Raw genomic sequence first — 23,670 nt, 5'->3', positions numbered from 1 at the left:
GCCCTACACCTTGCTGTCTCAGCATGGATGAGTTGGCCTGAAGGTTTGGTTTCTGTGTTGTTATGAGTCTATGATGCTTTTAGTGCTGTCATTTCAAGGCAAATACTTGCTAGTCTAGTTCTTGATTACAATTATTCATTTCAAGTTGTTCTCAGCACTCAAAAAAACAAAAAAAGGCTGATCTCTCATCTTTGATACTATAAACACAAAATGTCCCATGTACTCTATGCTTGATAGTTTAAAGCACCCACTTTATCCTTTTGGGTGTTTCCTCAGTCTATCTGAATATGGTAGAAAGAAACTTCACCCTCTAATCACAGCTATAACAAGGCCAACACTGACAAGCTGACTATTTTGAAATCAAGAATGAATTAACCTTACAACTCTGCTCTCCTGCAAGAAGGTTTTAGGAAATAATTTCAGTGAAGTTTAATGTTCACTTAGTAAATTTACATTAAAGATCTGAATGAAGAATGAAAAGTACAGAAATGTAATTTAACTACCGAAGTTGTGCTTGCCAAAGATTCCAAGCTATAACACTAGCGTGAACCAATAATAGTGGGAGAAATTGGAGTTAATTCAATTAAGATTGCCATGCACTAACAACCCACTCTGGCACAAGTGTAGCTTTGACCAAAGAACAGATTCTGGGAGTCATGGTGCCCTCGAGTTGGCAGTCAAAGTCGACATTACTAAATCCAGCTCTTTGCATTCAATCACAGAAATGCAGGTTTGCAATTATGTCAATACAATAAAGCAGTTTATAAAAGATAGGTACAGGTTCAGAATCTAACCAAAGGCAGTTACCACTGTAATAGGATTGCATACCAGACATTAAAGTTACTGAGTGACTGCAAGAGGACTATTTGCCTCAAGCAATTACTGCAACAGCACAGAGACATTTGTCCCTGGGAGTTCAACAGATACTTATCGGTAATCCCTTCCCCTCTGTGGATCAATGTCAGATCTTGATAAACTGCATCCATTGCATTAGAAAAGTTTGATGAATGAAGAAATTCAGAAAGCCCATACAAATTTTTTGAAGAAAACACTACTGGCTACGGACATGTAAAAGGGCTTGCTAACATTTGAGAGGAAACTACTTCAGGAAATATGTCTAAGATGTTATAAAGCATTTACATTTGCTGAGCATATACCATTTTATGAATTAATAGTATTGAAGAGCAGGTGAAGCTAAGATCTAAAGCTAGCCAATTCCAAAAAGACGTCTAATGTAAAGAACAATTTTGAACTTGGCTTACTATTTAGCAACAAGTTCTTCAATTGGTGTTTGTGATTGAAGGAACAATTAGAGTGACAGGCGGTTTAAAGTAAAAAAAAGGGCAGCAGAATTACACAATAAAAATCCAGCTACATTTAATTTTGCAAGCAAGTCCCAGACCTGGAAAATCTACTTAATTAAGGAATTAAAGAAACTGACTCATTTCTTCCCAGAGCCATCAGCATAGTTACCCCTAGGAGTAATGATCTTTCTTTAGTTAGAAAGATAAAGATTAACAGCTGGCCAAGCTCCATTATGGACTTTCTAAAATGCATCTGAAGCCCAGTACCACAGAACATACTACAATCCACTCCTAATCCACCACCACCATTTGTAATGCTGTACAGTTGACAGCTGTAACAGTCAAATATTTCAAGTAAAATTCTGGGCCAAATAGAATTCTATCACAACATTCCCATAGGTGATTGCACAATAATACTTGAGCCTATAAGACCACAAGACACAGGAGCAGAAATTAGGCCATTTGGCCCATCAAGTCTGCTCCGCCATTCAATCATGGCTGTTAAAGTTCCTCAACCCCATTCTCCTGCTTTCTCCCCGTAACCCTTGATAATCAAGAACCTATCTATCTCAGTCTTAAGTGTACTCAACGACCTGGCCTCCACACCGCTCTCTGGCTGAAGAAGTTTCTCTTTATCTCCGTTCTAAAAGGTCTTCCCTTTAGTCTAAGGCTGTGCCCTCAGGTCCTAGTCTCTCCTACCAATGGAAGCATCTTCCCAACATCCGTTTTGTCCAGGGCATTCAGTAATCTGAAAATTTCAATTAGATCCCCCCTCATCCTTCCAAACTCCAATGAGTATAGTCCCAGAGTCCTCAAACGTTCCTCATATGTTAAGCTTTCCATTCCTGGGATCATTCTCGTGAACCTCCTCTGAACCTGCTCCAGGGGCCAGTACATTCTTCCTGAGATATGGGGTCCAAAACTGCACACAATAAAAAGTATATAAAACATATAAAAAGTAGATTAAATAAAACATTATAATTTTGCTCTCTCACTAGTTTATCCACCCCCTTCCTCACCACCTCTCCAAAGATGATTCCAGTATAGCATGGTTCCATTATTAGCATCATTTGCATCTATTCAACAAGCTAGACATGGATCTGAGACCTATGGCTGTAAGAAACTACAGAAAGTTTGTGCACAGCCCAGACTATCATGGAAGCCAACCTCCCATCCATGGACTCCCCATTTACACTTCTTGTTGTCACGGAAGGGCTACCAATGTCAAAGTCCCCTCCCATCCCAGGAATGCCCTCTCCCAACCTCTTCCATCAGGCAAAATATATAGAAAACTGAATACATGCACAACAGGTTCAAAAACAGCCTCTTCCCTGCTATTATTAGACTACTGAATAGACCTCTAACTTCAAATAATGTTGATCTTGCTTTGTGTACCTCCTGTGCAGCCACAACCTTATATGCCTCACTCTAAGCACCCTATGATCTGTACGTTCTTGTTTGCTACGATCTGCCTATACTGATCACAAAACAAAGCTTTTCACTGTACTTAGGTACATGTGACTACAATAAAATCAAATCAAATTCAGGTGGTGGTGGGAGCTATCAAGTTCAATCCTGTCCAGCCAACATTTATACAGGACAATTCAAGTACTCGCTAGAAGCCATTTCCTTACACAACATGATACAGCAGCATAATTAGCCCATTGTAAGACAGCAAGCACCTCACTGAGGCCTACCATAGGAATGCTGCGATGTGCTAGGTTTATGAACTTCACTAAGCACTACCATTTTCTAGTTGTCGTGAAACATAGATCAAAAATTTAATTCAGATCTCCATGCAACCCCATGCTTGCCTTGTCACTAAATCTTGCCCAGCATGCTCAAGGATAATAAGTCAAAAAGTCAAAATATCACTGTTGTGTCAGTGAGCTGTTGAAATGAGAGAGGGTGGGCAAGTGTGCACAGAACAGTCTTGAGCAAAAGGACAGAGCTAGAGAGAATGGCAGGGGGAGAACATGAAAGCAATCGATAGAATAAAGCGGGGGGGGGGGGCAGGTGTTGAGTTTTCAAACATTATTCAATTTTATTTTTAAGAACAAATCTGACTCATCATTGTGATATCTGAGAAGTAGTCAACATGCTTTTCCTTGAAAACTCATTGTTCTACATTCACATCAGCAAAAGCAAAACAAATTCTACCAGCTGTTCAGTTGATTCATGGCGATTCATAGATGGAAAACCCCAACACAGAATCAAAGTGACTATCTGAACTTGCAAACATTCATCACAATGTTGTGGTCAGTTTCAACAGTTACATTCAAAACAAAAGGTCACTGTCCCAGTGTGAATTTCTATCTTATGTAAAAACTAAAACAAAGAATTCATCAGAAGTACACCAGGACACTCGTGTGATTTTTTTACAAGTTATTCTGAAACTTTAATCTGATAGCATCACACTAAATATACCATTTTGCAATTTGCTAAATTCATTGGGATACTAAGGGTGTGATAAGATGTTATAGAAAATCAGTTTATCTGGATGATGTCTGGACAACTATTGGGTCTTTTAACTGACGAGTTATAAATCTTCCTTTTGTTGACTGGCAATGGTAAAAGTGAGCACATATTCACCAGGTGATTCAGTGATGATGAGTGATCTTCTGGGAGAAACTTGGAAGCTTGAAATTTTTTTTTTTATAAAAGCCACTGGTTGTCAGGTGATTTCATTTAGAACTTCAAGTTTACAACAGGACTTCTGAAACTCCCAAAAGAACTGTGGAAGCACCTTCACTCTGCAGGCTGCATCAGTTCAAGAAGCGGAGTCACCACTCTTGCTGGAGGGTAACTCAGGATGTCACTAAGCACTAAGTGCTGGTCATATAAGCGACAACCATACCCTGGAATGAACATTTCATTAAAACCATGAATATCATTTTTAGTTTGTTACAATCTTACTACCCAAGAATAAATTTTAAACCATTACAAATTAACTTTAAAGGTAACTTAGAATAACAAACTTTGAGGTTGATTTGAATTTCTTGTTGCTGTTCAAACAGAACCTAAAAATATTTAGATTTGAAAGAAGGAGCATTACAGTATGAGGAGGCCAAAGAAACTGGGATTAGATTACGTGGATCAGTTAGAAAGGGCACCACCAAATTCTACAGTTTCATGAATCTTGTAGTATGTAGTACATAATTCAAAATTACACATATCAACAGCTTATCTACTGTCTTCATCTTCAGGCTTATATGAAAGAGCTTACTTTGTTAGCTGGATCGGAAGCCAAACAAGCGCAAAAAATTTCTATGTTTTCTTCTTCCAAAACAGAAGATTTGAATCTACTGGCAGAAACTCCTAGGAAAAGCTTGAATGCCTGCTGACAATAGTCACTTGACATTTTCTAACGCAACAAGTTAAAATTCAATCACCAAATATCATAGGCCTGCGCTTTTTTCTTTCACCAAACCTGTACAGAACACCTGCATCAATCAGGTACTGGCTTATAGAATGAGTGGCATTGCATAGCAACCTGTGTAAATTAAAAGGGAGCCAATGCTCATTCCTTTAGTACAATGTTAACTAAGCCTGTCTAGAAGTCCTCTACCAAACCTGGTACAGTAGGTCTCAGGGATCAGAGTGGGACATCAATAGTGATATGTGACCATCAAATTGAGATCTTTTTAAATCTATTTGAAGATAGAGGGATAAATATTTCCTTAAACATTGAGGGGCTTTCCAAACCTTTTCCTACTGTGACTGTATTTCACAACTTGAAAACTTTCATCACAAGGTTGAGGGGGGATGATTCCTGATGGAGCAGGAACACAGCTGTTGCAATTCAAGTGAAACTCCACAGTGGTCACTGTTGCCTCAGAACCAAGTTTCATCTCGCACTCTACTTGGAGTCGATGTTTAAAATTGCCCATTTAGCTTGGTTTTACTTTAAGATCAGAAACCTTGCTGAGCATTGCAATATTTGTTTTAACTTTGTCAACCGCAGTGCATCGGAATTACTTCAGGTGTGTGGTGACCTTTCCCCTTCTCAGACTTGCAGCCTCTCCCTGCTCCACACACCACTGGCCAAGGTCTGTGCCAGGGATCTCCACCTACAGGCCCCAGACAGCTTTCAAGAGACACCACTTACCCTGGGCCATACCACAGCCATTGCCCAACAGCATTCCCTAAGAGGCTGCCATTGCCCCAGGAGTCACTGGACACAACAACTGACAGGCCCCCAAAACAGACTCTACTGCAAGTTGAAGATTATATTTAAAAACGTAAAAATGCACTTTAACAGTTATTTCATTTACCAATGTAGGATTTTAGACGATGAAAGTACTCTATTTTAATTAAGATAATAGTACAATGTTTTAATTAGGTTTCTGGTAAGGAAGAGCCTATAGATTCAATGCTTCATTTAAAGTTTTTTCACTCAAATATGCAATCCTAACTTTTAAGTGAGGGCACCTATACTGCTTAAAAAAAAAATCTAAGAAAGCTAACTCCTTTCTGATAATGGTTATCGCGAGTACCCTCTGTTGGAACTCCCTGGTAGGTCTCCCCTTAACCTTCTCCTCTGTGATTTCTCTCCTTGGAGCAGAGACTTCATATCAGAAAAAGGGGAAACTAAGGGGCTAAAAGATTGAGGAACTTATGATAACTGGCTTCAGTTGAAAAAAATGCATTGGAAAAACTTCAGGAACCAATTACCAATAAAACCACAGAACCGGAAACAAAACAGAAATTGCTGGAGAAACTCAGCAAGTCTGGCACTGTGAAAAGAATGCAGAGTCAACATTTCAGGTCCAGTGACCCTTCTTCACAACTGACAGGGTCTGATGGGCTTCTTTTTTCATTCCCTCGTAGGATATGGGAGTCACTGGCTGGGCCAACATTTACTGCCCTTCCATAAGTTGCCTTTGTGGAGAGGGTGATGAGCTGCCTTCTTGAGCCACTGCAGTCCATGTGCAGTAGACTGTCAATGCCTTTAGGGAGGGAATTCCAGGATTTTGACCCAACAGTGAAGGAGCAGCAAAATATTTCCAAATCAGGAAAGTAAGAGACTTGCATGTGGTGTTTTATGTATCTGCTGCCCTTGACCTTTGAAATGGGAGTGATCGCGGGTTTGGAAGGTGCTGCCTAAGGATCTTTAGTGAATTTCTGCAGTCATCTTGTAGATCGCACACACTGCTGGCGAGCATCGGTGAGAGGAATGGATTCTTAAGGATGAGATGCCAATCAGATGGACTGCTTTGTCCTGGATGTTGTAAAGCTTCTTGGGTGTTGTTGTTGAAGTTGCAATCATCCAGGCAATTGGAGAGTAGGCCATCAAACTCCTGACTTGTACTTTGTCGATGATGGAGAAGCTTTAAGGAGTCAGGTGAGTTACTCGTACAGGATTCCCAGTCTCTGACCTGCTCTTGTAACCAGTGTGTTTATGTAGCGAGTCCAATTGAGTTTCTGGTCAATGATAAGCCCCCCAGGCTGTTGATGGTGGGGGATTCAGTGACAGTAATACCATTGAATGTCAAGGGGCATTGACTGGATTCTCTTATTGGAGATGATCATTGCCTGGCATTTGTGTGGGGCGAATGTTACTTACCACTTGTCAGCCCAAGCCTGGATATTGTTCAAGTTTTATTGATTTGAACATGGACTGCTTCAGTATTTGAGGAGTCACAAGTGGTGCTGAACAATATGCAATCACCGGCAAACATCCTCCCTTCTAACTTTATGTTGGAGGGAAGGCACTGATGAAGGACCTGCAGATTTAGATCTTAGGGTACTAAAAGATGCAGCTAGAGGCAGTGGATGCACCAGTTATATTTTTCCACCATTTTCTAGTTCCTAGAAAAGTGACAGTGGATTGAAGTTAGCCAATGTAACTCTGCTACACAAGAGAAGAGCAGGGAAGAAACCAAAGAACTACAGGCCTGTTAGCCGAACATTAATTATCAGGAACATGCCAAAATCTCTCCTTTCTTTCAACCCTGAAGTTCCTCTATACCCCTAAGCCCCTGACATCCTTCCTAAATTTGTGTGACATACTAACAGATTCCTTTTGACAATCTAAATGCATAATATTTCCTTCATCAGTTCTCTATTACTTCTAGGAACTGAATCAATTTGTCAGACCCAAAAGGCTTTTAAAAAGGTCCACACTGGCTCTCCCTAATAACACACATTGCTTCATGTGAGAATTAATTTTGTCCTTGTTAAATTTCTAAAAACTATCAACCATTATCATTACAGTGATTGACCCGGTCATCATTAGGTTTATCAATAAGCAAAATAAAACTAAAATCACTGTTTCTGATTGCCAGCATCTGCAAAGACAGAAATTGCTTGAAAAAAAAAACTCAGCAAGTCTGGCAGTATGTGTGGAAAGAATGCAGAGTTAAACACTTCTGGTACACTCCAGAGAAACGTTGGCTCCGTTTTCTCTCCACTGTGCTGCCAGACCTGCTGAGGTTTTCCAGAAATTTCAGTACTTGTTTATTATCAGGTTTATCCCTCTGTTGTTTTGAAAGTGCATTTCACATTTGTAATCCTCCAACACTGTCCCTATATCCAAAAGATGACTGAAAGATGGTGGTTATAGCTTGTGTTCTCTCCAACTTTCCCTCAGCAACCACAGATGTACCCCATCATTACATCAATCCTGTAAATTCACACAAAAACAGTGCAAATTTTATGAATTAAAAAGAGTCAAGGCAAATGAAGATCATGAGTAAGCATCAATCTATCACATGTAGTGCAAGATTGCAAAATATAGAGGAATTCTGAAATAAAATTCACAGACGAGTTTAACTTGCTATTTTTCAGGTAAAGCAAGTAGAGGTTGTTGAGAATACAATAGTGCAACACCATTAAGATTCAATACGAACCAGTCTCAAGTGCAGAACTAGCAAGATGGTACGGGATGGAATTCTTCCAGTGGCTTCCATTAAAAAAAAGGATTCGCACTGTCAGCTGGGAAACTAATGTGTCTGGGAGCTACTGGGACATGGTCCTCACAATGAGAGTTACAACAAGCAGAGTCAGCACAAGGAAATGTTTCACTACTCAAGAATTATAGGCTAATGTTTCAAGTTTGTACTTCCAACAGTCTTTAGATAGATTTAAAGGAAGGTGTCCATAGGCTTCCCTTCCACTTTTGACTTCTTTCAAACAAATCCACATATCTGAATAATGCACAAAGCCAGTCTACAATTTGGGGAAGAATGTCCCCTCTATGATACATGTCTATTGCTTAAAGCACATCTTTAATTCTTCCTATTCTAATAAAAGATATTAACACCTTGTAAAATAGCAGAGGGGGAAATGTCAGAAGAACATCAGTCCCATACACTAGTATTTAAAAGCTGAATTCAGGGTCTTGGTTCTGAACATGGACGCATGAATTTTTTATAACTATCTGAATTGAATGTGTCAGGAGTAAGCATTCTAAACCACATAAAACCAAAAATTAAAGAACCTGATTGGTAATGGGAGGAATGAATAAAATGAATACAGACAATCCCATTAAAAAAAAATCAAAGTACTCCTGTAATTTATGTTTATTAACTATAATAAACCAATATTTAGATAAGTTTTGAAACAAGAATGAAAGGTCAAAGACTGTATTTGATGAGACACTGTGGTATGACCTTGCAACCAACACTGCATCTTTTACAGAAAGGCCTTGAAAAATGAAAGTTTGATTGAAATGAAATAGCTGCAACCCACTGAATGGACTATACACACTTGTCCTCCACAACTCCATATAGGATCACCCAGTAGTGTTTGAGGGGGATCAACCAGGAGTTATTATTCTCACAGTCCTTAGCATGTTTTCTATGAACGCAGTAAAACATCAGTAAGTGATAGAGAGAAATGACAGCTCTCAACTGGTATGCAAAAGAAAAAGACTAACTCCGTAGAAACCAGTAACAGCTACGAACAAGGAAGTGCTCTGTCAAACAGCACAAGAACGTACCCGAATTGATTCAACAGAACTGGTCAACTTCCAACAGCTAGCCAGGAGCTGCTGAAAATTGTAGTTTTTCAGCAATTTACAACAAGAATGGGAAAGATAAAATAGAAGCACCTTATACTGAAAAGTTGGCTCATCAAAAGCATTGTCAAAAAAATCTTAGAACACTGTTTGCCAATTTTTTCAGTTCAATGGTAAAATCGTGACCATATTCTCAACTTCTACACATTAATCTGCTTATGTCATCTTTTGAAATGGGTCAGAAAGCTGGAATAAAAACTACTTTACCAAGTAAAATCAGGAGGTTGAATAGCCTTCTGTACTAGAAACATAGAAAAAAAGGAGTATGCCACTCAGTCCTTCGAGTCTGCTCTACCATTCAATATGATCATACAATTTGCTCCGACCCGCTCCCAAATCTTCAAATACCTTTAATCCCAAGAACTATACCTAGCTCCTTCTTGAAAACATTCAATGCTTTAACTTCAATCACTTTCTGTAGCAGAAAATTCCACAGGCTCACCACGCCCAACATGAAGAAATTTCTTATCTCAATTCTAAATGGCTGACCCCATTTCCTTGGGTTGTGACCCCTGGTTCTGGACTCCCCGGTCATTGGGAACATCCTTCCTATTTTATGGTGTCTAGTTCTGTTCAAATTTTAGAGATTTCTATGAGAACCCCCTCATTCTTCTAAACTCCAGTGACAATAGTATTAAACAAGACCAAAACTGCACACAATACTCCAGACGCCATCTCACCATGGCCTTGTACAATTGCAGCAAGGCATTCTTGCTACAAAGGCCAACATACCATATCCTTTCTTCACCATCTGCTGCACCTGTATGCTTACTTTCAGCAACTGAAGTGTGCTGACACCCAAGTCTCGCTGCACCTCCAGTTTCCCAATCTTTACTAATCAGATAATAATCTGACCTCCTGTTTTTGTTATCTAAAGTGGATAACCTCATGTTTATTCACATTACGCATTCAGTACTACGCATTTGTCCACTTGTCCAAATCACACTGAAGCACCTCTGCAATCGTTCTCACAGCTTACCCTCCCATCCAGATTTATGTCATCTTCAAACTTGGAGCTATTAGTGTTCCCTCACATAAATCATTAATATATGTTGTGAATGGCTAGGTTCTAAGCACTGATCCCTGTAGTACCCAACTAGTCACTGTCTGCCACTTGGGAAAAAAAATCTGTTAAATCCTACTGTTTCCTGTCTGCCAACCAGTTACTTATCATGTTAGTGTGCTCTCTCCATCCCATGTGCTTCAATTTTATATGCTAATCTCTTATGTTGCAATTTATCAAAAGATTTCTGAAAGTACAAGTAATGCATATCCACTGGCTCCCCCTCATCAACTCTAATAGTTACATCCTCAAAACAAAACATCCTATAGTTTTGTCAAGCATAATTTCCCTTTTGTAAATCACACTGACTGTCTGATCCTGTCATTATCTTCCAAGTGCTTTGCAATTAAATCTTCTTTAATGGACTACTGCATTTGCTGTACTGATAACTGAGTATTACACATAAATACTAAGTTTATTAAAATAGCCGAATCCATTGCAGTTAATTCAGCTTTAATCAGATAGCACAACAGACCTACTTTATGACAAAATAACACTTTTTAAAAATCTACAAGTGGGTAATAGATCCCTGTTTAAGAAGGTCACAGGCGGTGATGGTGCTACATGTGCACAATTGCCCAAGGATCACTACCATACCTGCAACAGCTTCCAAATCAGTTCAACATCTCATCCCCATTGCAAGCACTGATTCTGCACATAAATCAGAGCACTCCAGTTGAGAAAGTCAATTACATTTTTTCACAACAATCTGAGCCTTTTCCATTATTCTCCTAATTAAAAGCAGAGACCTCCATCCCAATAATTTGAAATAGCACAAGATCAATACTGCATTGAGAACCCCTGAATGAATCAATTACACTGACAGAGTATCAAAAACACATGGTTTTTTTTTAAAAAAAACCTTAAACATAAATGAAAGAAAACCAATCCTCAGCCAGTGAGAAAATGCAAACTAGTTAAGACAGCCCTGATCAGTAGCACCCAATTTACAGTTTCTATCACCCTTTGCCACATCAACATAAAACTGAGTAATGCTGTTATGCTGCTAAAACAAAAACCATGCAGAAGAAATGATGGACAAGAGGCCTCTTTAGAAATTGTTGCAGGCACAGAAATGCAACATCCATCATTGAAAATGTCTGTGCACAAATTTTTGAAAGTCTGGCTTTTCTAAAGGAATACTATCTAAAGTCCTCAGACCAAAACAAAATAACTCCCTAGAACCTGGCAGCACTATAACATACAAGTGCTAAGGGCCAATACAAATGAATTTAACAAACATTTCACAAAATACCCAATTCATTATCTTCTTCACCACATTCCTGATTTGTTCATGACGATAGAATGGTCTGCCACTAAAAGAGGGGGTATATTAATGATGACCAATCTCCCATCCCCAGATACTCCAGATGGAACTGCATTACACCATATGATACAACAGGCGTGCCAACAACCAGCAAATTTATACCGAATGCCACAGAATTCAGTGATTTTACACAAGATTCCTCATTCGGAATGCAACAACTTGTTGCTGGAGCTACCACACTATCCAATTTACTCCAAGTCAACACCCTCTTGATGCATGACCTGAACGTTTACCTTACTTCAAGAAAAAAAAAGTCACATCATAAATCTCTTTCTGCTTCATTAGTTTTTATGGCTTTTTGATAGAGTTATAAAATCAAAAAAAAGTTCTAATAAATGCCCTGAACCAATCATATGATTTGCAGGAAGACCATCTGAAGTAACCCATTGTCTGATGAAGTTGAAGCAGAAGTTACATCAAGAATCTCTCATCTAACTTGTTTCAGTTATCAAAATACAGGGGAAGCATATCCATCCGTTTCCAAGAAGCGGTCACCCAGTCGGTGTTTCATCTCATGATGTAAAGGAGACCATACTGAGAGTAGCAAATATGGATTAGATTAGACTGAAGTACAGGTAAATTGCTGCTTTACCTGGAAGGTGTGTCTAGGGCCTTTGATAATAAGGGAGGAAGGGAGAAAACAGGCAGGCGTTACACCTTCTGCAATTGCATGGGAAGGTGCCGTGGGCATTAGGGATATTTTGGGAGTGCAGGCAAAATGGACCAGGGTACCTCAGAGGGAGTAGTCCTTGCGGAAGGCTGATAAAGGAGGGAAGTGTGTGTCTAGCGATGGCACTCTCCCCTTCCAAACCAACAGGGTCCTTTCTGGTCCTCATTTACACCCCACAAGGATCCACATCTAAAAAGGATCATAAGCCACCATTTCCACCACTTCCAAAATCCGTGAAATCCATTAAAAATCCGAGAAGTAAATATTTTGCTGACACCACTCTCCTCCTCCCCATTGCACAACTCAGGTCAGTCCCTGGTCTCACAGAGGTCATAATTTTCAAACCTCAAAAAGGGTGGCAGTGGAAAACACTGCTTTAGTACAGTACCCTCAACAAGGCGTTAGGAGCATCACTACTTACCTATTCCCTTTTTCCAATTCTCATTTTCTACAGAACCACTTCTGTATCAAGCAGAGGACTAATTAAGTGTAAAGTCTATTTCAGATAACAGAGTGCATACTCACTCCAACACAAACATTCCTGTTTTTCATAATTCTATGCAACAAGGTGCAGTCTCTCAAACAGGAGCATGCATTATAATGGTCCAGACAAGAACTAATTAACATACTGTCACATAGCAATCAGTCCCCGAACTCCAACCACACCTGAAGAGAAGTTCTGAACGTTCATATCAGACTCACCCCGAACTCTTATTTCTTGCTCTCCAGATGTTGTCTGACCTGAGTATTCTCAGAAATTTTTATTTGAAGACAAGAACTGGCATTATTTTCTCTTCTGCCCAACAGCTGTCACATTTGGTGAGAATGATCTGTTTTCATGGTTCAGGCAAATCTACCAAATCCAGGTAAACTGGTCCCAGAACATTAATTCACATTTCAGATGGAGTTACCCCAGGTGCGCACTCAGTTCCTGCATGGACCAGCTGGTAGAAGTATAAACTGACACCTCCAACCTCTCCTAGCTACTATCTTAAGTCCCCATCTACTTAAAAAAAAAACATCATTCCCATACCAAAGAAAACACTGCAGCATGCCTCAATGACTACCGCCTGGTGGCTGTGACCTCTAATTATGAAGTGCTTCGAGAGGTTAGTCAGGGCTCCCATCAACGCTAGCCTCCCAGCCTGCCTTGATCCCTTGCAATTTGCCTACTGGCGCAACAGGCCCACAGCAGATGCCATCTCCCTAACCCTACACTCATTCCTGGAACATCTGGATAACAAGGATACCTACATCAGGCTTCTACTTATTGACTACAGTCTTCAACACCATAATCCTAACCAAACTAATCTCCAAACTCAGACTTAGGTCTCTGCTCCACCCTCTGCAACTGGATCCTCAACTTCCTGACTCACAGGGCGCAGTGAGGATAGGCAACAGCACCTCCTCCACAACAATCCTCAACACTTGTACCCCACAAGGCTGCGTACTCAGCCCCTTACTGTACTCTGCACGCTCATGACTGTGTGGCCAAATTTCATCTGAACTCCACCTACAAGTTCACTGACAATACCACTGTTGTAGGCCGGATATTAAACAATGAGGCAGAATACAGGAAAGATAACAATCTCTCAATCAATGTCAGTAAACTGAAGAGCTGATCATCGACTTCAGGAAGCAAGGAGGGCACACCCCTACCTACATCAATGGAGCTGAGATGGAGATGGTATACAGCATCAAGTTGGAGTGACAATCACCAATCTATCCTGGACCACCCACGTTGATGCGACACCAAGAAGGTACAACAACACTTCTTCTTCCTCAGAAAGCTAAGGAAATTTGGCATATCCATAAGGACTTTCACCAACTTTTACAGATGCACCAGAGAAAGCATTCAATCTGGATGCATTATGGCTTGGTACAGCAACTGCTCTGCCCACGACCGTAAGAAATTAGAGGGTCGTGAACACAGCCCAGTCCATTACGCAAGCCAACCTTCCATCCACTGACTCCACCTACATTTCTTGCTGCCTCAGCAAGGCAGCCAACATCAAAGACCCCTCCTGCCCCAGGCATTATCTCTTCCATCAGGCAGAAAATACAAAAGCCTAAACAAATGCACCAACAGGTTCAAGAACAGCTTCTTCTGTTAATAGACTGCTGGATGAACCTCTCAAATTTTCTAATGACCTCACTTTTTGTGCACATTCTTTGAAGGCATAACTTTGTATTCTTCACTCTGTTCAATCACCCTATGATCTTTGTAAAGTATGATCTGCCTGTAATGCATGCAAAACAAAACTTTTCACTGTACCTAGGTACATGTGACAATAATAAATCAAAATCAGTAATTTCAAGAGAAATTACAATCAAAAGAATGCAAAATGCAACAAAGCACAGCAATGCTATGACGGGTTCAAACCCCAATGGCACTTAGCTTCTGATACAGCCATGTCATTTCCCCCTGCCCCCCCAAAATGTAATTCAGTCACGAAATTTGTCCATTATATAGTAGTTCCAAACAGATGCTGCATACTATTTAATACACGTCAATTGTTTTGAATACAGTGTATAAAGTGCACACTTACCATCACAGGTTGACTTTGTGATACATAAAACCCAACAGATTTTGCAGTGTCTAGCCCTTAAGTGCAGTGGGAGGTCATACACAATGGCTTTTTCCCTTTGAGATTCTGCAGCGGCCACTCCAAGATTTAACACAGCCCTAGATCCTGGATGTGCCAGTGTCTAACACTCAGTCCTCAACAGTTCTTTGCACTGTACAACCAACAAGCTCCAAGCAGACCAAAGAGCATCTGTCACCATGTTGTCGACCCTCCAACAGTAGCTAATATTTCTGTCGCCAGTGTCCCCCTGTGGAAACAGCCCTCACAGAGCACAGTCCTTCTTGGCAGGACATACTCGGCATGAACCCGAAGAAAAACCACTGCACCTTCCAGACCTGTAATTTGCCTTTGAAAAGCAGGTTGTGGGCAATGGTCTCTTCCCCACATGGTTGCATCAAGGGAGCAGTGCAGAAGAGGTTACCCTCTAGGTGTTCAGGCAGGATCTGATGGCCCTTTTCACCATTAGACTGTATCTCCGTGTTTTGAAAGCTCTGGAAATGAAGCATTTTGCCAAATAACAGTTTACTTGGAGGAACTAGACAACAGGATCCACCATCTCTTTTTCACCTCAGGGCCACAGGAGTGTTACATGCAGACCACTGGCTGATCAATTTGAGGTCCAAAGTGTTTTTCTGCATCTAGCTTCTCCACAATGGACAGGTAATATACTGACTGCAGCATTCTCCAGAAATACGGTCAGCCCCATCCTTCCCAATGCCAGGGATAAGCCAATCACACCGAAGTAACATTTTGTATGCGTATCAAGGGTCAGTCATCATGCTATGTATAAATGCTGCAACTGGAAGCTCAGGCACTCTCCAGAGTCTGGAAGAAATGTGTCTCAATGTGCTGTCACACTCCGAATTCTTATTGAACTACATTGGTCACTTTGGTCTCTGTTGTCCCTCAGCTGTAGGCCATGACAAAGATACTCCTTCAGGCTTCTCTGGCTCTCCAGTAGTTTCCTACCATTTGTGGAACATTAGCAGAAGAGACTCAAAGTTCACACCATAAAAGCAGATTAGAATGTTTCTGCAAGGCAGGTTTTATCACCATATCCACAAACCATACACAGTTTTAATCAAATTCATGTCTGTTTCTTCAATTAGCATATCCTCTACCCCCAACTATAAACAAGACTACACAGGAGTTTCCTATCACAATAGTACAGGCAGACCACACCACAGTTTAACGTCACACATGAACCACAATACAGGCAGACCACACCACAGTTTAACGTCACACATGAACCACAATACAGGCAAACCACACCACGGTTTAACATCACACCTGAACCACAATACAGGCAAACCACACCACGGTTTAACATCACACCTGAACCACAATACAGGCAAACCGTACCACAGATTCACATGACACCAGAACCACAACACATGTAGATTTTTTCATTCCCTCACAGTACGTGGTGTCACTAGCTGGGACAACATTCATTGCTCATCCCCAGTGGAACTTGAGAAAATGATGGCAAGCTGCCTTCTAGAATCATTGCACCCCTTGGAGTATAACTCGAGTTTTATGAAGAGTGTTTTTCAGGATTTTGACTCAGTGACACAGGAGAAAAACCATGCTAAGTTCCAACTCAGGGTACTTGTAGGTGGTAAAAGTCATTGTTTTGGAAGGTGACAAATTACTGAAACACATCTTATAGACGGTACACAGTACTGTGGTTGGTGGCACACGGAGTGAATGCTGAAAGTGGTTGATGGAGCACCCGTCAAATGGCTGCTTTGTTCTGAATGACGTTGAGCTTCTGCAGTGTTGTTGAAACTGCACCCATCCAGCCAAAGGGAATTTTGTCACACTCCAGATTTATGCCTTGTTGACATTGGCTTTTGGAACTCAGCTGTTGAGTTCATTCCCAAAGAATTCCCAGTCTTTGAACTGCTCTTAAGCCACAGTATTTATATGTCCAATCCAGTTCAGTTTCTAGTCAATGATAACCCTCAGGATATTGATAGTGGGGGATTCAGTGATGTCAATGCCAGTGATTACACAGGGGAGATGGTTAGATTCTCTATTATTGGTGATAGTCATTGTCTAGCATTTCTGCAGCATGAACGTTTCATGTAATTTATCTTTCAGAGCATGAACGTGATCAGGTCTTGCTGCAAATGAACACAGGCTGCTTCAGTTTCTGAGCGGTTGTATATCATGCTATACATTGTACAAATAGCAGCAAAAACCTTCACTTCTGACCTTACAGTGGAGGAGAAGACATTGATAAAGCAACTGAAGATGGCTGGTTCTAGGGCACTACCTGGAGGAGCTTCTACAGAGGCGTCATGGAGCTGAGATCATTGACCCCTAACAACCACCATCTCCCTTTCTACTAGTTCTTATCGAGAAGTGTTTTCCCATTTCTCTGGCTCCAGTTTTGCTGAAGCTCCTTAATGTCACTCTCACTACTCCTCAAGCTCAACACTGTTGTCCACATTTGCTCCGGGCTGTAACAAAGTCAGAAACTGTGTGGCTCCTATTCATACTGAGCATCAACAGGCACGTCATTGCTGTGCAAGTGCCACTTCATAACACTGTTGACGAGAGCCTCTAACAGTGTTCTAATGATCAAGAATAGGCTGATGAGGTAGTTATGGATCAAATTATTTTGTTTTTTTTTGGATGTTTGTACTGCTCAGTTTCAAGTCTCGCTTGATCCAAAATACAGACAAACTATACAGAGTTTCATGTCACACCTGAACCAAGGTAAAAACAAAACTATGAAGTGTCATAACATTGAGGCTATGGGCCGCATGCAGTAAAGTGAGATTAGTGTAAATAAGTCAGCACAGATTCAATGGGCTGAAGGGCCTCTAACATTCTGTATTACTCTAATAACCATCTAATATACTGAGTTTCATAGAAAGTAGGAGCAAGATTAGGCCACGCAGCTCTTTAAACCTGCTCCACCATTCAATATTTTTGTGACTGATCCTCTCTCATTGCCATTTTCCCACCTTTTCCTGCATATCCCTTGATGCCTTAAATATAGAAATACATATTTTTCTTGCATATATTCAGTGACTTGGCCTCCACAGCCTTCTGCAGTAGAAAATCCCACAAGTTCACTATCCTTTGAGCGAAGAAATGTTTCCTCATTTCAGTCCTAAATGATCTAGCCTGTGTCCTAAGGCTTTCTCTCTGCATATATTCTGTCCAGTCCTGAGAGAATTTTAGACATTTCAATCAGATCACCTCTCATCCTTCTCAATCCAACTGAATAAAGACTCAGTTGAACCAATCTCTCCTCACAGGACAGTTCTGCCATCCCTGATATCTGCTTACTGAACCTCTGCTGCAGTCCCTCTATGGCAAATACATCCTCTTTTAGGAAGGAGAACAAAACTGCGCACAACACTCTAGGTACGGTCTCACCAAGACCCTGTACGATGGCAGTAAGGTATCCTTACTCCAGATTTCTAATCTTCTTGCATTCAGGTCCAATATACCATTTCCTTTCCTAATTGCCAGCTGCATCTACCTACTTTCATTAACTGATGTACACCGATACCATAACCCTTTGCGCACCCATGCTTCCCAATATATCGCATCATACCTGAATCAAAATACAAACTATTGACAGTTTCATGGCACACCTGGACCACAATTCAGACAGCTGCACCTCAGTTCTGGGACACACCTGAACCAAAATTGAGGAAAACCGTAATTCAGTTTCATAAACTGAACTACAATACAAGCAGCTGCACTTCAGTTCAATGTCAGATTCAAGACATATTACAGGCAGACTACATAGTTTAATATCGTATGAACCACAATAGAAGTAGACTGTATTCCTGTTTAATGTAACACCTCAATAATATGTCCAGCACTTTCCCACTCTCAAAATGATCTTCCAGTCTAAGTCACATGCTTGTGACCCAAGATTACCCTCAAAGGCATAATGGAACATACTTCCATTTCCTACATTACTCTTGAAGTATAGTCACTGTTACATGTTGTTGAAAGCAAACTGTTTTGGGATATCCTGGAGCACTGTATCAGTGGAAGTTTACTTTCCTCTTCACACAACCTAGCAGAATTTGGTAGAATGCAGGCATCATAGTATACAAACCAGATGCCGGACAACAGGATTTTTGAGTGGATAATCAATTTCAAACTCAACTAATTTTTGACATGTTTCCGTGCGAATTCAGTTACTCAAAGGCAAATTTTTTCTATAAATTCTAAATTTCAATATTGCACAAATTTTACACATTTCTGTCAGGGTACTTTTTAAAACAAACAAAACAGAATTGAACTTGCCTTTACTCCAATTCATTATAAAAAACTTTTAAAGACATAGCCATCATAGCAAAATACAGCTAAAAGTTGCCCTAGTCTTACCCGATCATTGGGCTGCTCTCAGAGATAGAGAAGACTGGTGGTGATTTAACTTGAGGGCCACCATTCCTCAGACAAGGGGAGAGGTTGAGGAGGAGAGTCTTTCGCAACCTTAGCCAGCACAGGAACTGAACCCATGCAGTTGGAGTCACGCTATATTGGGAGCCAACCATCCAGCCAACTGAGCTAACCAGCCACCTCTCTTTACAGCTAATATGTAGTCAGATGTTCATTCTCTCTCATATCCCAAAAGTATTTTACATGAAAAAGATTAAGGGTCAACATTTTCACTTCCACTGCTGTGTGAGATGATGTCATTGTCAATTAATGTAAATACTTGTAATTTGAACTAATCACCTTCACTGCAACTAATAGTCAGGATATTAACCAAACTGTATTAAAAATATTCATGAGCAGTGTGTTAATTTAAGATTAAACATGTTTTTGGTGAGAAGAATATTACAATAAAACTACTGCTCAGAACATGGCTACTGTACAGCAGAAAATTCTAAAATAAACATCAAAACAGACCTATTTGCCTATAACTTTAACTCTTCTCATTTGCAATATCTCTCAGGCACATGCTAATGGATAAACTCAGTGAGTACATCAACAATCCAAGTTCATTTTTGTTGGCACTACATGAATTTCAGTTAACATTAGCCACCAGGTATTTGTAATGTGGAATTTAAATATACAGGTGAATATTCACCAGTTTGGAAATCCATTTCATCGCTTGGCTTCATTCAAAACCTTGAATGAGTCTCAATGCTGACAAAGGTCAATTTTTTTTTTAAATTGGGGACATGGGTGGCATGCCAGTGTTTATTTCCCTTCCTTTCTTGCCCTCACACACAGCCCGCTTTAGCACCTTTCCAAATATTATTTATGCTTTTTTCACAGTGACAATCAGAAATAATAGTGTGCACACATACCACTTACAGTCAGGGCTCACCGCATTTTAAATTAGGCATGTCACAATGGTTCAAACATTGCTTCTGTAGAACTAGGTCTCAGGGTCCTAGGACACAATTTTATAGGGACTTCAGCAAAGCTGCAGTGACCTTCCAAGTACTTTGATGCAAGATCTACAGTGATACACTTCACTAGGGTCTGCGCACTGTCAAAAGTTGAGTTTCTACGAGATTCCTGACTATTTTTGAAAGGAAACAGAGTATTTGGGTCAACCATTTCACACTACTGTATGGTTTGAGTTGTCAGAAAACTCAAAGGGCAAATTTGAACAAAAATCTAATTTCCTTTGACTTTTGGAAAATTGGAAGCTTTCTTCTCTCCCTAAAATCACGTCTGAAAATTCAGGTTTTAAATTCCAGTAATCATACCACAGAGGGGTTGGGAATTAGAAAGCTGCATTTACCAAAAATAAAAATGCGTCCACCGACAACTGACATGTTTTTAAAAGTTATGGCACACAATGATGGGTACATTAAGTTAGCCAATTATTTTCAGCATATTATAGTCTCCAAAACAATATTTGTATTGTAAAATCAAGCCTTCAGACAAAAATCAAACAACAATCCACTGAACTTCCCTATAAGTTGCACAACTTCAGGGCATGCAGTTTACTCCTTCCTGAAACAGTAGTGCAGAGAATTTATCTACACATTTAAGACCAAACATATAATGAAAGAGTCAAAAAAAATCTATTGATGATTCTTAAAAGTGACCACCAGCAAAATCTGCAAACGATCAAGTATTTCAACTAAAAACTCGACCTAAGGTGGCAGGAAAAAATATCATGATAAAAATCCACCAACTTACAGAAGATTCAGTACAACTTTAAGTATTTTAGGTGGAAATTTTTCTTAAGAAAAAAGTGACAGTCACCTACATTGATTTGTACCACACTGACAGACCATCCCACAATATTAAAAAAGACATAAAGCAGACAACAAACCAGACATTCAAATAAATGCCAAATTGGTTCTAACAAAGGTCAGACTGGTGAGAATCAGAGGGTTAAATACTGACTCATCTCCCAAAGACTTTCACCTCAAGCACGTGAAGAAAACGAACCCATAGAGAAAAAAAGAGAGGGAGGGGGAAATTCCAACCCTGCAGGGCAGCATAAACTGTACATGGGGAGGTGGTCAGCCATGAAGCATTGAAAACTAAAACCTAAACGAAGGATGAAGAAAGATGAAGCACAATCAAAGGCCTGTTAGGGAAACCCTTCCACTGCTTTTTTCGGTCCTTCATCCCACACAGATGAGTATCAGTGAATGCAGTCAATGGCAGAACAAAATTCACTGTTACCACGTGCAACCAGTGACAAACAGACCTCCCCCCCACCACAAAAACACATTTTAACACATCAACAATTACACCTTTAAAGTGACCTCTCTTCACTTCCCACTGATTTTAAGAAAAATACAATTCATTCCTGCCAGCTCCAAAACCCAATGGACCTCAACTCTCCCAAATTTAAAAACAACCACATCTCCAATATTGACAGACATACCCTATCTCCATAATACCCTGTAACTGCCCTCCAGAATAACACTGACAACATACCCTACAAAACTTCTCCCATATTATAATACTAACCCTCCACCCTCACGCCCCAATACTCCCAACTCCTCTCCAACATTAGAACAGATTTGCCCCACATCCCTTTACAAGATGCCTAACACCTCTCCCATAATATTAGCAGATATACCCTCCTACACTCCCAAATACCCCACAAACTCTCTCCAGCATTACAAGACTCACGCACATAAATCACAACTCCTGGCCCCAATATCCCACAAACCATCTCTAATATTAACAACGTTGACAGACTTAAACCCCCATACAACCATTCTCCAACGCTGACACAGAACACACACATTCCCCCGTTCTCCAACATTGACAGAGAATCACAGCCCCCAACTCCAACAATGACAGAGAATTACCCCACAACAATCCTCCCCCCTCAACCCCTCTCTCTTACCAGAACGGAAAACATTTTCTCTTTCTCTCACATGATCCATTCCACAGTCCGCCATGGCACATGAGGAGGGAAGAGACGGAACATGAGGAGGGGTGGGAAGAGAAAGAGAAGAGAGGGGAGGCGAAATCAGAGAGAGAGAGAGAGAGAGAGATTCACCGCTTTTTAGAAAGACATCCCCGTTTTGTGTGTGTGTATGTTTTATAATGCGTGTATATGCCCTGCCCTCTCGGGTTTGCCTTCCTCTCCTTCACACATTCATGGCTGCACGCAAACAACAAAAAAAGGGGAAAAAAAGGCGATTTTCTCTCTCTCGCGTTGTTCAACAGATGGTGGAAAGGGGGGATTTCTTTCTCTCTCTCCACCCCCCAACCACTCTTCTTCTCCTCCTCTTTTTCCCTCCTCCTTCCTTCCTTCCTTCCTGGTGTGCGTATATATATTTCCTCTGTCTGTGTACGCGCGTGTGTGTGTGTGTGTTTTTTTTAAATGACACCAAACACTGAACAGCCAAAGTGCGCCATGGCGAGAGGCAGCAGAGAGAGAGAGAGAGAGAGAGAGATAAACACAAAATGGCGGCGGCGGTGAGGGCGCTGCTGCTGTCACCGGGGGGAGAGAGAGAGAGAAAGACAGAGAGGCTGGGGTGGGGAAAGAAAAGGAGGAGGGCAATAAATAACACAGAGGGTAGGAGGGGGAGGGAAGAGATAGAGGAAACAAACTCAAAAACAAACAAAATAAAACCGCTTCCCCTCGCAAAAATATAGTTTTATATCCTGAAGAGAAACTGAGGGGGGAGGAGGAGAGGGGCAGCACCCACAAACCCTTGCGCCGCCCGGTCCGCGACCGTTGGCGGGGAGCCCGAGCCCCGATCAACGTGCGTGTGTGTGTGATTTTTTTTAAACTTTTTATTTTGGGGTTAAAAAAAATAAAGAAAGTAAAATTATACGTCGGAGGTTGAGACTTTTCTCTTTTTTTCGTCGCGTTTCACCCCCCGCCCCGTAAAAGAGCGTCACGAGGGGGGCCTGCGCGTGCGCGCTTGCCTCCTTCTCTTCCCCGCTTCGACGCACGCGTCCTCTCCTCCCCCCCCTCCAAAACACACAAACCGAACGGAAAAAAACGGGAAATCATTTCCAGCTCCGAAAATACAAAATCCGTCGTTGGTTTTTGTCCGCCGTAGGCGAGAAATTGCAAGGCGGGCTCTATGATGCAATGTTTGATTAGGCGGCGCGGTTTTGTTGTTGTGAAATAAAAGCGTATTAAAAAAAAGGTGAAGGGAAAAAGTGGGGGAGGACTTCCCATCGTGCCTTTCGCGAGCGTGTGTCGGGAAGCTCGGACGTCGATTGGAAGGTTTTGACTATTTTAATTTAACTTCTTTTTCACGTGGAGGAGCAG

At 40.9% G+C, this 23,670-nt stretch overlaps 1 protein-coding gene across 2 annotated transcripts in view; it reads right to left on the bottom strand.

Moving 5' to 3' along the window:
• ash1l (ash1 (absent, small, or homeotic)-like (Drosophila)) overlaps positions 1-23,080 on the bottom strand; it is a 208,409-nt gene extending 185,329 nt beyond the window's left edge. For both annotated transcript variants that reach the window (XM_048620459.1, XM_048620460.1), the window contains exon 1: positions 22,285-23,080. The gene's annotated coding sequence lies outside the window, so the exon portion shown is untranslated. The remainder of the gene's footprint in view (positions 1-22,284) is intronic.
• Positions 23,081-23,670: the final 590 nt, after the last annotated feature.

Source organism: Rhincodon typus, chromosome 46, assembly GCF_021869965.1.
Source record: "Rhincodon typus isolate 14 chromosome 46, sRhiTyp1.1, whole genome shotgun sequence".
Lineage (NCBI taxonomy): Eukaryota > Metazoa > Chordata > Chondrichthyes > Orectolobiformes > Rhincodontidae > Rhincodon > Rhincodon typus.
The sequence above is the reverse complement of the archived record's forward strand: the minus strand, read 5'-3'. Positions and strand labels throughout refer to the sequence as shown.